We start from the raw sequence: 11113 nt of genomic DNA on the forward strand, positions 1-11113 counted from the left end.
GCGGAGGACATGTAACAGTCTATATTTAAGCTGAAGAGTCATGGATGTTTGTGGTAGGCGGAGAATTTGAGACAATGAACAGATTGTAGAGCCATGAATGTGAGATGAGAGAGGTTGTGTCAGTCTCTCTGCTATGAATGATGTGAACATTTTGTAACTGAATTTTGGCTGAAAATCACCTTAAGTTTTGTATGTTTGCTGTGAAAGTTTTATAGAAGTTTATATTATATGTAAATATATCAGATTCTGTAAGATGAACATTGGTGTGTTGTTTTGCGAGGGAAGTCTCTGATATGGATTTGAGCTCGTTTAAACAATTAATACATTGTTATTCATTTAGTTGCGAATAATTTTTAGTTACAATGATAGGACCAAATTAAAAAGAATAAACAACATTAAACATAACTTGCCTTACAAAACTTTCCAAAAACATTAAAACAATCATTTTTGTTAATGTTTCACGTCAGTTACATATTTTAATGGATGCATTGTTAAAAGAATTTTGAAAACCAATGGCTGAATTGTCTAAGCAATGTTTAAGCTTGTTAAATTATAAGAATACCTTAGCTGTCTTGAAGCAAACAATTTATCTGTAAAGCACATTAAACATGTCCAAATCAATAAATCAACTTCAAAATCTCTTGAGATGCATCCAACCCATATCAGAATCAATTAAATACATTTTTCTAGGTCGACAATAAATGATGTCGTAGACGTAATAAAAAGGAGACGACGAGAAAAAGAGGGATAAAGTTGTGAGATGTTATTATCATCCGATTGCTTGCCGTTGCTTTTATGTCATAAGAAACTGACTTTTGTATGCTTGTACTTCGCTATAATCTCTCGTTAGTATCGCCATGTTAGACATATGTTTCATTCTAGGCAGCTTTCTAGACAATCGTAACACAAGTAGGGATTGCGATAAACTTCATCTGATTTATCTGAGGTCCATGGCAAAAAACAGCTATGCATCAGAGGAAAAGCAAACAATTAATTACTGTGATATTTCTTGTTTTGATTAGATTCAAACAATAGTCAGAAACGCGCTGTCATTTCGTTTGTAACTTTTTTTAAGAAAAAAAAATTGAATGTGTTTTCATCGATAACGAAATCTGTGAATCCTTTTCGTGTTATGATTGAACATTAGGAATATTTGAGAGCTTTCAATTTTTGTCAAAAATGTGCTCGTCTCAATCTTTGCTGGTGTTACAATTGTCTAAAGTAGAACCGAATCTCCTTGTTTGAATTGTTTATTTTGTTTCTACGAAAGTTAAACTTCCTCCGTTTAAAATTCAGCATTTTTTATATAAAACTTTTACTTAGTGTTATTTTTTAAAAGTTTAGTTTTAATGAATAAGGGCGAATCTCAAACTCGTGAAAAGGTTAAATATCATTGATAAAGATCAATCATTCTAGTAAATACAAAGTGAAGTGAAATTAATTACCAATCACTATTAAACGCAGACAGAATCTCATGCAATACATGTTTACACCATTTGAACACTCTGAATAATGTGTTCATAGACTATGCATTGTAAATATTGGAGTAATTTGTTGTAATCAATCTGTTGATAAAATGGTTCGGTATTGCTTACGGCACAATAGAACTACTACGCAAAAGCTTCGTGTCAATACAATCAACTCAATGCACGTCACTACATTTGATAGACTTAACTATCAATGTAACCCCCCCCCCCCCCCCCCCCCCGACGTTGTGAATATAACAAATGATGCATTATTTTTAAAAGGCAAGAGTCTTTCTAAGATCCACTTATGGACCTAACATAGATTGGGTAACTTTCAAGGAGTATGACATAACATCGGTTCCTAATATTATTTTCTTTATGTAAGTTTTAACCCTTTCATCCCTTTGTAATTGAGTAGACTCTACCATGCATTGATATGGGCGAGTCCATTGTGGTCTACAGTGGTGAAAGGGTTAATACTAATACGCGATGATGTAACGCTAGGAAATGTTGTACTTTATACATGGTATTTCATTTGCACTGCAGTGTTTCCTAGGTGCTCTATGCACATGACCAATAAAATATAAAATGAAATTGTATTTGCGTCTTTCTTGTTTATTTATCTTTATTATATTTTAATATAAGTTGCTCTAGTACATTTTCACATTTTATGGTAAAACGAGTGTATGTAATATCGGATGTAGGTTTATCCACATGTTACTATCAATACATCCTTGATATCCAGGGGTTACGCTCACTTTCGCTCTCTACACCCCTGGAATATGTCATTGCAAAATTGAAGGCACTCGGCCAGCTATTTGATCGGTTTCAGGTAAAAAAAAACAACACCTGACCAATCACGTGCCTGACAATTGTTCTTTGAAGAATACAAAGGAGCGAAACCCGACTTCAAAGCCTGTCAATTTTTGCCATTATGCGGCCGCGAGATTCTTTTGATGTACATCCAAGGACCAAATTGGTCTTGTCGTCTCATCCACAAGGTTGTGCACATTGAGCCTTCGATTCCAGGGCACCTCGATATCCAGAGGTGTAGATAGCGAAAGTGAGCGTAACCCCTGGATATCGAGGATGCTATCAATATGACAATACTAATAAACAAGAAGCCTAACATTCATCATACAGCAACATACCACGACTTGTTTATTCGTTTACTGTACTGTAGTGAACAATACCATTTCCGACTGTTTGAATACCAGAAGAGATTAATTACCCTTAATAGTTAATGTACCACAGCATGATATTTCAAAAGAGTCTTTTTAAATATGAAAATTATCTTATCAGGAACAAGATCTACATTTAAATAGCCGAGAAGCCCATTCATACTATCATACATGTATAATCATGAATGAACAGATACAAACAAGGGCTGATGAAATCTTTTAAACTACAACACTCGTTTAACCATCATTGCTTTTAACATTTTAACGGTTGAGAAACTGCTTTATACCATAATACCCGTATACTGTATTAATGTATAATTTATTTATTTTGAGCAGTAATATTTAGGATATGATCAACTGTCATGGGAAAATAATATGAATTTGAAGGCAAATCAAGAGTGACATCGCAAATGACTGACATCATATTTGCCCTGTCAAATTTCCAATGAGAATATGTCCCTTGAAAACGAGTGTAACCTTTTCATGATTTGGTTTGGTTGTGTGTTACTTCCTTTTAACAGCTATGGTCATTTAAGGACGTGCCAGGTTTTGGTGGTGGAGGAAAACCGGAGTTACCGGAGAAAAACAACCGACCTACGGCCAGTACCTGGCGACTTCTCCACGTAGGTCTCGAACCTGCGACCCAGCGATGAAGGGCTAGTGGTAGCAGAATATCAGACGCCTTAACCACTTGGCCACCGCGGCCTTTTCATGACATAGCATGTTTCAACAAATATATTTATTCCCGGGTGGGGGTTCAAAGAAATTTCATTCACTTCAATCATGACCTGACTCACTACCTGTCAGTGATTCAACAAGATAACATAATTTACGTGCTAGCAAGTACCGTTGATAAAACCCCGCAAATCATCACCAAGTTGTTTCTCTGCTAAAGCCTTGTCAGGTTTTTGTTTGTCTTTTACAGGATGGCGTGTAAACTGTAGGGACCAGCAATGCTGAAAAGATAACTGCTATTCGGTTTCCCATCTTCCTAAAAGCATAGCTATGTGAAATATGTCCGGGAGACAAAATTTTGTTATCACTCTCCAAAAGAAAATTAAATAAAATGTTTTTGTCATTCTGAAGGTGTCAGTCATGTCATGAAGAGAACATGCTATTAATTTTGCAGGTTGTACTTTCGCGCAAATAATCTTCCCACAGAAATGGTTAAAATTGTAAACTCTTCCCTAACCCACCACCAAAAAAAAAATGATAAAAAATCATATACCACACTACCATAACCATATGCCAGTAATGTTTATATTGATTGATATATTTCTATCTCTTATCAATATCAAGTGCTACCAGTTTACCTTAATACATCCGATTGATAGTCGATAAAAAAAATTGAACATCGAGTTGTACACAAGAGGTCCCTGCTTGAAATGTTTATTTGCTACATGCAATAGAACTTTGTTTGGATATTGTGCTACATTGATAAACTTTGTTTGGATGTTGTGCTACATGCAATAGAACTTTGTTTGGATGTTGTGCTACATTGATAAACTTTGTTTGGATATTGTGCTACATTGATAACTTAGTTTGGATGTTGTGCTACATTGATAAACTTTGTTTGGATGTTGTGGTACATTGATAAACTCTTGTTAAGGAATTGTGCTACATTGATAAACATTGTTTGGATGTTGTGCTACTTTGATAAACTTTGTTTGGATGGTGTGCTACATTGATAAACTTTTTTTGGATGTTGTGCTACAGTGATGAACTTTGTTTGGATGTTGTTCTACATTGATAAACTTTGTTGGGATATTGTGCTACATTGATAATCTTTGTTTGGATGTTGTGCTACACTGATAAACTTTGTTTCGATGTTGTGCTACATTGATAACCTTTGTTTGGATGTTGTGCTACATTGATACACTTTGTTTGGATGTTGTGGTACATTGATAAACTCTTGTTTAGGAATTGTGCTACATTGATAAACATTGTTTGGATGTTGTGCTACATTGATAAACGTTGTTTTGATGTTGTGCTACATTGATAAGCTTTGTTTGGATGTTGTGCTACTTTGATAAACTTTGTTTGGAGGTTGTGCTACATTGATAAACGTTGTTTTGATGTTGTGCTACATTGATAGACTATGTTTGGATGTTGTGCTACATTGATAAACTCTTGTTTAGGAATTGTGTTTATATGTAATGGCTCTTGGTAATATTAAAGTCAGATTGAATGTAGGTCATACACTATTTTCCTTATGATTGATTTTGGATGATTTTGACTCTGGTCACGGGACATTAAGAGCGGTTTTAAAGGCAAAACTTGTTTCAAGGACTTCCCACCTTTCGTAATACACATGTTTTTCTTGTCGTTTGTTCGTGTCGTCATTTCCGTATTGCGAATCGGGCATTTCAATGCCGTAGCGTACATTTCTCATTTCTCCCACTTTTAAAAAAAACCGTAGAGGCAGTAATGTTGTGATAGCAGTTATAGTCTGTTTCGTATATATTTTACCTTTTTTTACCTGTGTTCTCCCACATTACCTGTATCATATATTCAGTACTGTCATATACATGTAGCTTTGATATAGTATATTTTCATCATTTTTAGCCATTTTTTCATATCATATACAATTTTCATCAGCTAGATCTATACAAAACAGTAACGTGAAATCCACAAATATTGTATATACTTTATATACCTATATATATATATATAGATGATAAGGCTTTGATTGATTTAAATTTTAAATTTTCAATATTTTTAATATTGGAGCATTATTTTCAGAGAATCTTTTTTACCAATAAATGCGTCTTCAGTGTAATTATTAATAACTTAGTATCACTAATTAGATTATTTTCCCCTAAAACATAATCATTAGTTATGTTTCTATTTGATAACCCCATATGGCGTGGGTTCACTGATAATTCTAGTTGATAATAATGAATCTTAACACCTGATAGCTTGGGTCCATCAACTGACCACTTTACTGGTGAACATTGAGTTAACAATTAAATATACAAGTACATGAACTTATAAAAAGACATATAAGCTGACCGTTCGAAATGCGATTAATCACTATTAATAGAAATTCTTTCTCTGTCCAGTAATAAAAAGTGAATACATTTCATAACCTAAATGTTCGTCTCTGAATTGATGCTTTGGGGATTAAACAAGTGAGATTGTCCAAGCTGTATATTTTGTAAGTATATAAGGAAGTGGAGGGTGAGGTCTCACACATTCCCCATCAACCACCAACATGGCAAATGCACAAATTCAAGTGATGTTTCTTCACAACTAGTTTGGAAGACAGAACATCGCCTACAACGGATACATTTACTGTGTTAAGAACAACAGAGGTGAGCATGTATATTGCAGAAGTACCATCCCCAACTGTCCAGCTACCCTTAGTATCCGAAACAACGTCCCTACTGGAAACGGCCGCCATCCCCACAACCACCCACAGGACCATGCTAAGATCGTCACCCACGAGATAATGGAGACCATTCGTACCCGCTGCGTGAAAGAAGTAAAACCAATTCCCAGAATCTACGAGGAGGAGGTAACCAAGCTTCAATCCGATGATTGGAACGACGACGCAGAGAACACAGTCAGACAACTACCCACCTTTCAGTCCACTAAGAAGTGACTGTATAACGCTCGACGTACTCAGACTCCCCATGATAATTCAGGACATCAACCTAGAGGGAAAGTGGACTCAGACAACTGCCGGAGAGGAATTCCTACTACTTGATCATGGTGACCAATCCAGGAGTATAGCCTTCGCGACATCCGACAACTTGATAGACATCTGCAACGCCAACACTCTCTTCTGTGATGGAACGTTGTAAACGTGCCAGACTCAGTTTCAGCAGATCTACACCGTCCACGCCAGGGTTGGAGACCAGATGTACCCACTTGTATACAGTCTACTTCCCAGCAAGAGCCAGGCAACATAACAAAGATTATTTACACTCCTCAAGACCAAGATGACAGAACTCAACCTCCAACTCAATCCCACCACCGTTTTCCAAGACTTTGAGGCTGCTGCCAAGAACGGAACGCCATCCGCGCAGTGTTTTTCCAGCTGTGAGTTTGAAGGGCTGTTTCTTCCGCTATACACAGTGTATTTGGAAGAAAGTCCAGCAGACCGGACTTCAACAACTCTACGCCAACAACGACGATGTCCGACAACTTGTACGGCGTGCCGCTGTACTACCTCTTGTTCCGTTAGACCATGTAGAAGATGTCTGGTTCAATGCGCTGGAGGACATAGACGATGCTGATGTACCACAGGACACCACTCCATTTACAGATTACGTCGTGACACTGTAGATTGACCGAGATCAACAACTCTGGAACCACATTGAGACCGAGGGACCCACCCCAACATCTACAGCATCATCCGCGTCTTCCAGGAAATACAAGTCAACAACGAGATAACGCGCATCCAACACGCAGCAGAAGGACAACTCAGACCAAGAGCAAAACGCTACCGTAACATCGACAGCCGCCTTAACCAACGAAAGGAACGCTTGGAGAATGGTACAACAGATGTAATCCAGGATGCCGACACAGCATCCCATATTTTGCATTTAGAGTGACATTTTGATAAATGTGTTTGCTATGGATTTTTTTTTTTTTTTTTGGTGCTTTGCTAGGATTTCTTAAAATTATGGACTTTTCATTATCTGTGCTTTTATGGACTTTCCAATATTTCACCTTTAGTAAGTTAGTGCTATTATACTAGTTGTATGTCATGTATCTTTTTGCATGTGTGCATTTTATGAATATGATTGATTTGATCAGCCGGTCCTAAGTATTCCATGTGTACATGTAATTTATTTTGTTTTATTTATTTTCATTCCCAGCTTTGCATACGTTTTTGCATATTTAATAATGTAATACATGATCTCTGTCTTTACTGATTATATTTCTCATAAATTGCTTGCTAAATTTAGTTCTATTTTATGAAATATATATATAACATACATGTAAATGTATAGTAAAAATGTATAAAATTCATTTAATATGAAATTGATAAAAGCAGGTTTTCAGTTAATGTATTTTGATGTGTATTTAGTAATAACTGGAATCTTGTATATATTTATTCATAATTCCAGTAAATATTACGAAAATCAGGAAATATATGTTAAATATTCCTATAAGTAACACAGTATTTCCTATTGGTGAACAGGTAAACACAGGTAAATAATCTACCTGTACTATACCAGAATAGACTATAATGACACCTGTATAGTTTTCCAGTGTTTAAATAATACCTATGATCAGAAAAATGTGGGAGAAAGGAGAACAAACCGTGGAAATTATAGCAACACCGGGTAAACAATAGTACACGTTTATCGAGATGATATATAATGTATGTAAACATCCGATATCGAGAAATTTGTAATCACACGTACTTCAAGAATAAAGATTCCGATACAAAGAAATTAACTGACTCACGGAAAGTTACTTACATGACATGAGACCAGACGACTTCAAGAAGGTCATATATGAAGCACATGGCATGCGGACTGATAGGGTTTGTGTACCAACCTTACATGTGCATATCACGTGCTTACACCAATCCACAAGCTCGAGGTCGTTATGGCTGTCGCTGTCGGGCGAGTTACGCTGTCAATTACGCTCTGTCGAGTAAATCGTTTTAATAAATGCAGTTCACTGACTCTGTTGAAATATTGTTATGTGAAAGTATTAAGATCCCTATAAAAATGCATGTGTAAGTGTATGTGAGAACGGCGTACTATGCAAAAGCCTCTGATTACAGGTACATACGTACCTGACATGTACATATACCAAGCGCTAGCAGGCTGTGGAATGATGTCCATGATTGAGGGTAATTTAATTGGTTCCATAAAAGAACAATAGATTGTCATTTTTAATATCATAATTTTAATTAATTTCCATCATTTTTGATAGTTTTTAAAAGATTGCGTTAATTGTATCCCTATGCAAAAAGTTCAATTTTTTTTTCAAGGAAGACAACTCTGACCACGATCAAAGTGATTGTAAAATGTAAAATAGATTAATTAAAAACCCATTGTGTATATTTTGTTTAATTTTCCACTACTTTTGTATGAAAGTTTGTGTCCTGTTTGCTTTTAGCTTGTAGGTAATCACTTTTATCCATACAATTTCAATAAAATACACTTAATGTAACGTGTTTTAAATATTTTGTCATAAATAAAATATTTGTAGGGTTAGTTAGCGATGCTTCTTTACATGTTTTATTGTAATTATTGTTCCGAACAAAACCACACACCAAAAAAATGGAAAATATTAAGATTAACGAAAACTTAATTTTTCGATCGAAATGCCTAGATTTTCACAAAATCACCTCTACATAGTTGCATAACAATTATGTGAAAGTTTTAACGAATTCTGGTGGTTAATTGCGAAAGGAGTTGTTTCCCTTTGATTGACTGAAGCAGGTGATAATCCTTTGTGTAAAAGTAAAAACAATCGAATTTCACAATTTACATATAACGCTACCAATAAGCATACTTTACAATTCTTTCCATATACGTTACTCTTTAGACTTACCACGCTCCCAATAAATGTTTTCTCTAGACTTACCACGATACTAATAAATGTGTGTTTCTCTAGACTTACCACATTACCAATAAATGTGTGTTTTCTCTAGACTTACCACGCTACCAATAAATGTGTTTTTCTAGACCTCCCACGCTACCAATAAATGTTTTCTCTAGACTTACCACGTTATCAATGAATGTGTGTTTCTCCAGACTTACCATGATACCAATGAATGTATTTCTCTAGACCTACCACGCTACCAATAAATGTGTTTTTCGAGACTTACCACGATACCAATAAATGTGTTTCTCTTGTCTCATCACACTATCAATAAATGTAATTGTCCAGGTTTTTTAACGCTACTCATCGACGCATTTCATAAGGCATTCAAACTACATTCACAAATGACAGCGTCATCATTATAAAGGTGAATACTTAAACGTTTGCATTTCACTGAGTGTTTGAGTTTCTGCCAAAGTTGTCATTTGTAAGTGGTTTATTTCAATAATTGTGTTTGTCATGTATCTGACGTCAAACGTTTGATTACGGCATTGCATAAGACCGCCCTTCCACCCCTTTCAAAGTCATTTTATTCATTTCAGCAAAATTCTTTTCGGTCTGCTGAATATTGAAATAAGTTTATGTCTACGGAGCCAAGACACTATTAATGAATCATGTCGTTTGACTCACATTCTCTTCACATCACATATTTCTGAATATGATTTTCAACCTTAATAAAACTTTCTCACACATAATAATAAATGTTCCCAGACTCAATCATTGCACACAGGTGTGATATTAATTTTTTTTTTTTTTTTTGTAATGTGAACCATCACCGGTTCATCACTAAGGTATAGTAGGATGCATAGATATGGTGACAGTTCGTAAAAGACAATCTGTGATTATAAATTCAACGAAGAAGCACATCCCCGGTTCCCGGTGAACATTGCTCATGTAAGCGTGTGATTTTACCTGGGACCGAAGACGGAACAACCCAGTTTTGCCCCAGTCTAGCTCTTTCGACTTAATTAAATACATTGATAATGCGATAAAGATCTCTTAACATAGCGCTACTTTAGAATATATAAATAAACACATTGGTAATATCGTAAATGATTGAGATTGTTTACTATTTTACTGGTTAAATAGGATTGTCAAACTGAACTGAAGAAAATGCATCACACTTTGTGAACAAAAGATAATTTTATTCTGAAATGCACTCATGTACTGGAACCTTGTCATGTTCGTGAATAAAGTACCAGAACTCCAGCCTTTGTTTCAACAGACACTTGTAACGCCTGCATTGTCTTTAAAATGAGACACGTCCTGCACATCTACTTTGATGTTATCAGCAATTCCTTAAAAAGTCATTTGGTATAATCGATAATCACACCCTGATCTCCTCTGCCAATAGAAGTTTAAACGTTCGCATATTAATTAACATTATCAATTTGTCATCAAACAAGATTGAAATTGGCTCCTGAAACTTCGGTTAAGAAAGTGGTTATCTTAAATAAAATGACTTATCCCTTCGTATTCCTCGTGAACGAGGACAACACAACTGGTCTTGCATAGTTTAAATAATAAAATACGTAATTTTCAACCTTTTCCATACTTCAAAATAGTTCAGAAATCTTTAATAAAATCCTATTGTGTTCCTCTGATTTAGTATGTGTGTTTGACTCATCCTAAATACATGGATATTTTCAAGATAAGTTTTTCCTATTTCAGGAAATAATTCTAAAAGAGATGATATGTTTGTTGTGTTTTGTTAATTACCAAGGTTATAATTGATGACATTTTTTGATCTACTAGATCGTCTGCTGTTGTTGATATGGAACTCAATATATTCTCATTTTGACCTTAAAGTTCGGCTGGCAAGTTTCCTAAATGTGATTTTCCTTCTTGACGAGGTTCTACATTGTAAATAGAATGAAGAAACAACAATAGATA

Source organism: Mizuhopecten yessoensis, unplaced genomic scaffold, assembly GCF_002113885.1.
Source record: "Mizuhopecten yessoensis strain PY_sf001 unplaced genomic scaffold, ASM211388v2 scaffold3091, whole genome shotgun sequence".
Taxonomy (NCBI): domain Eukaryota; kingdom Metazoa; phylum Mollusca; class Bivalvia; order Pectinida; family Pectinidae; genus Mizuhopecten; species Mizuhopecten yessoensis.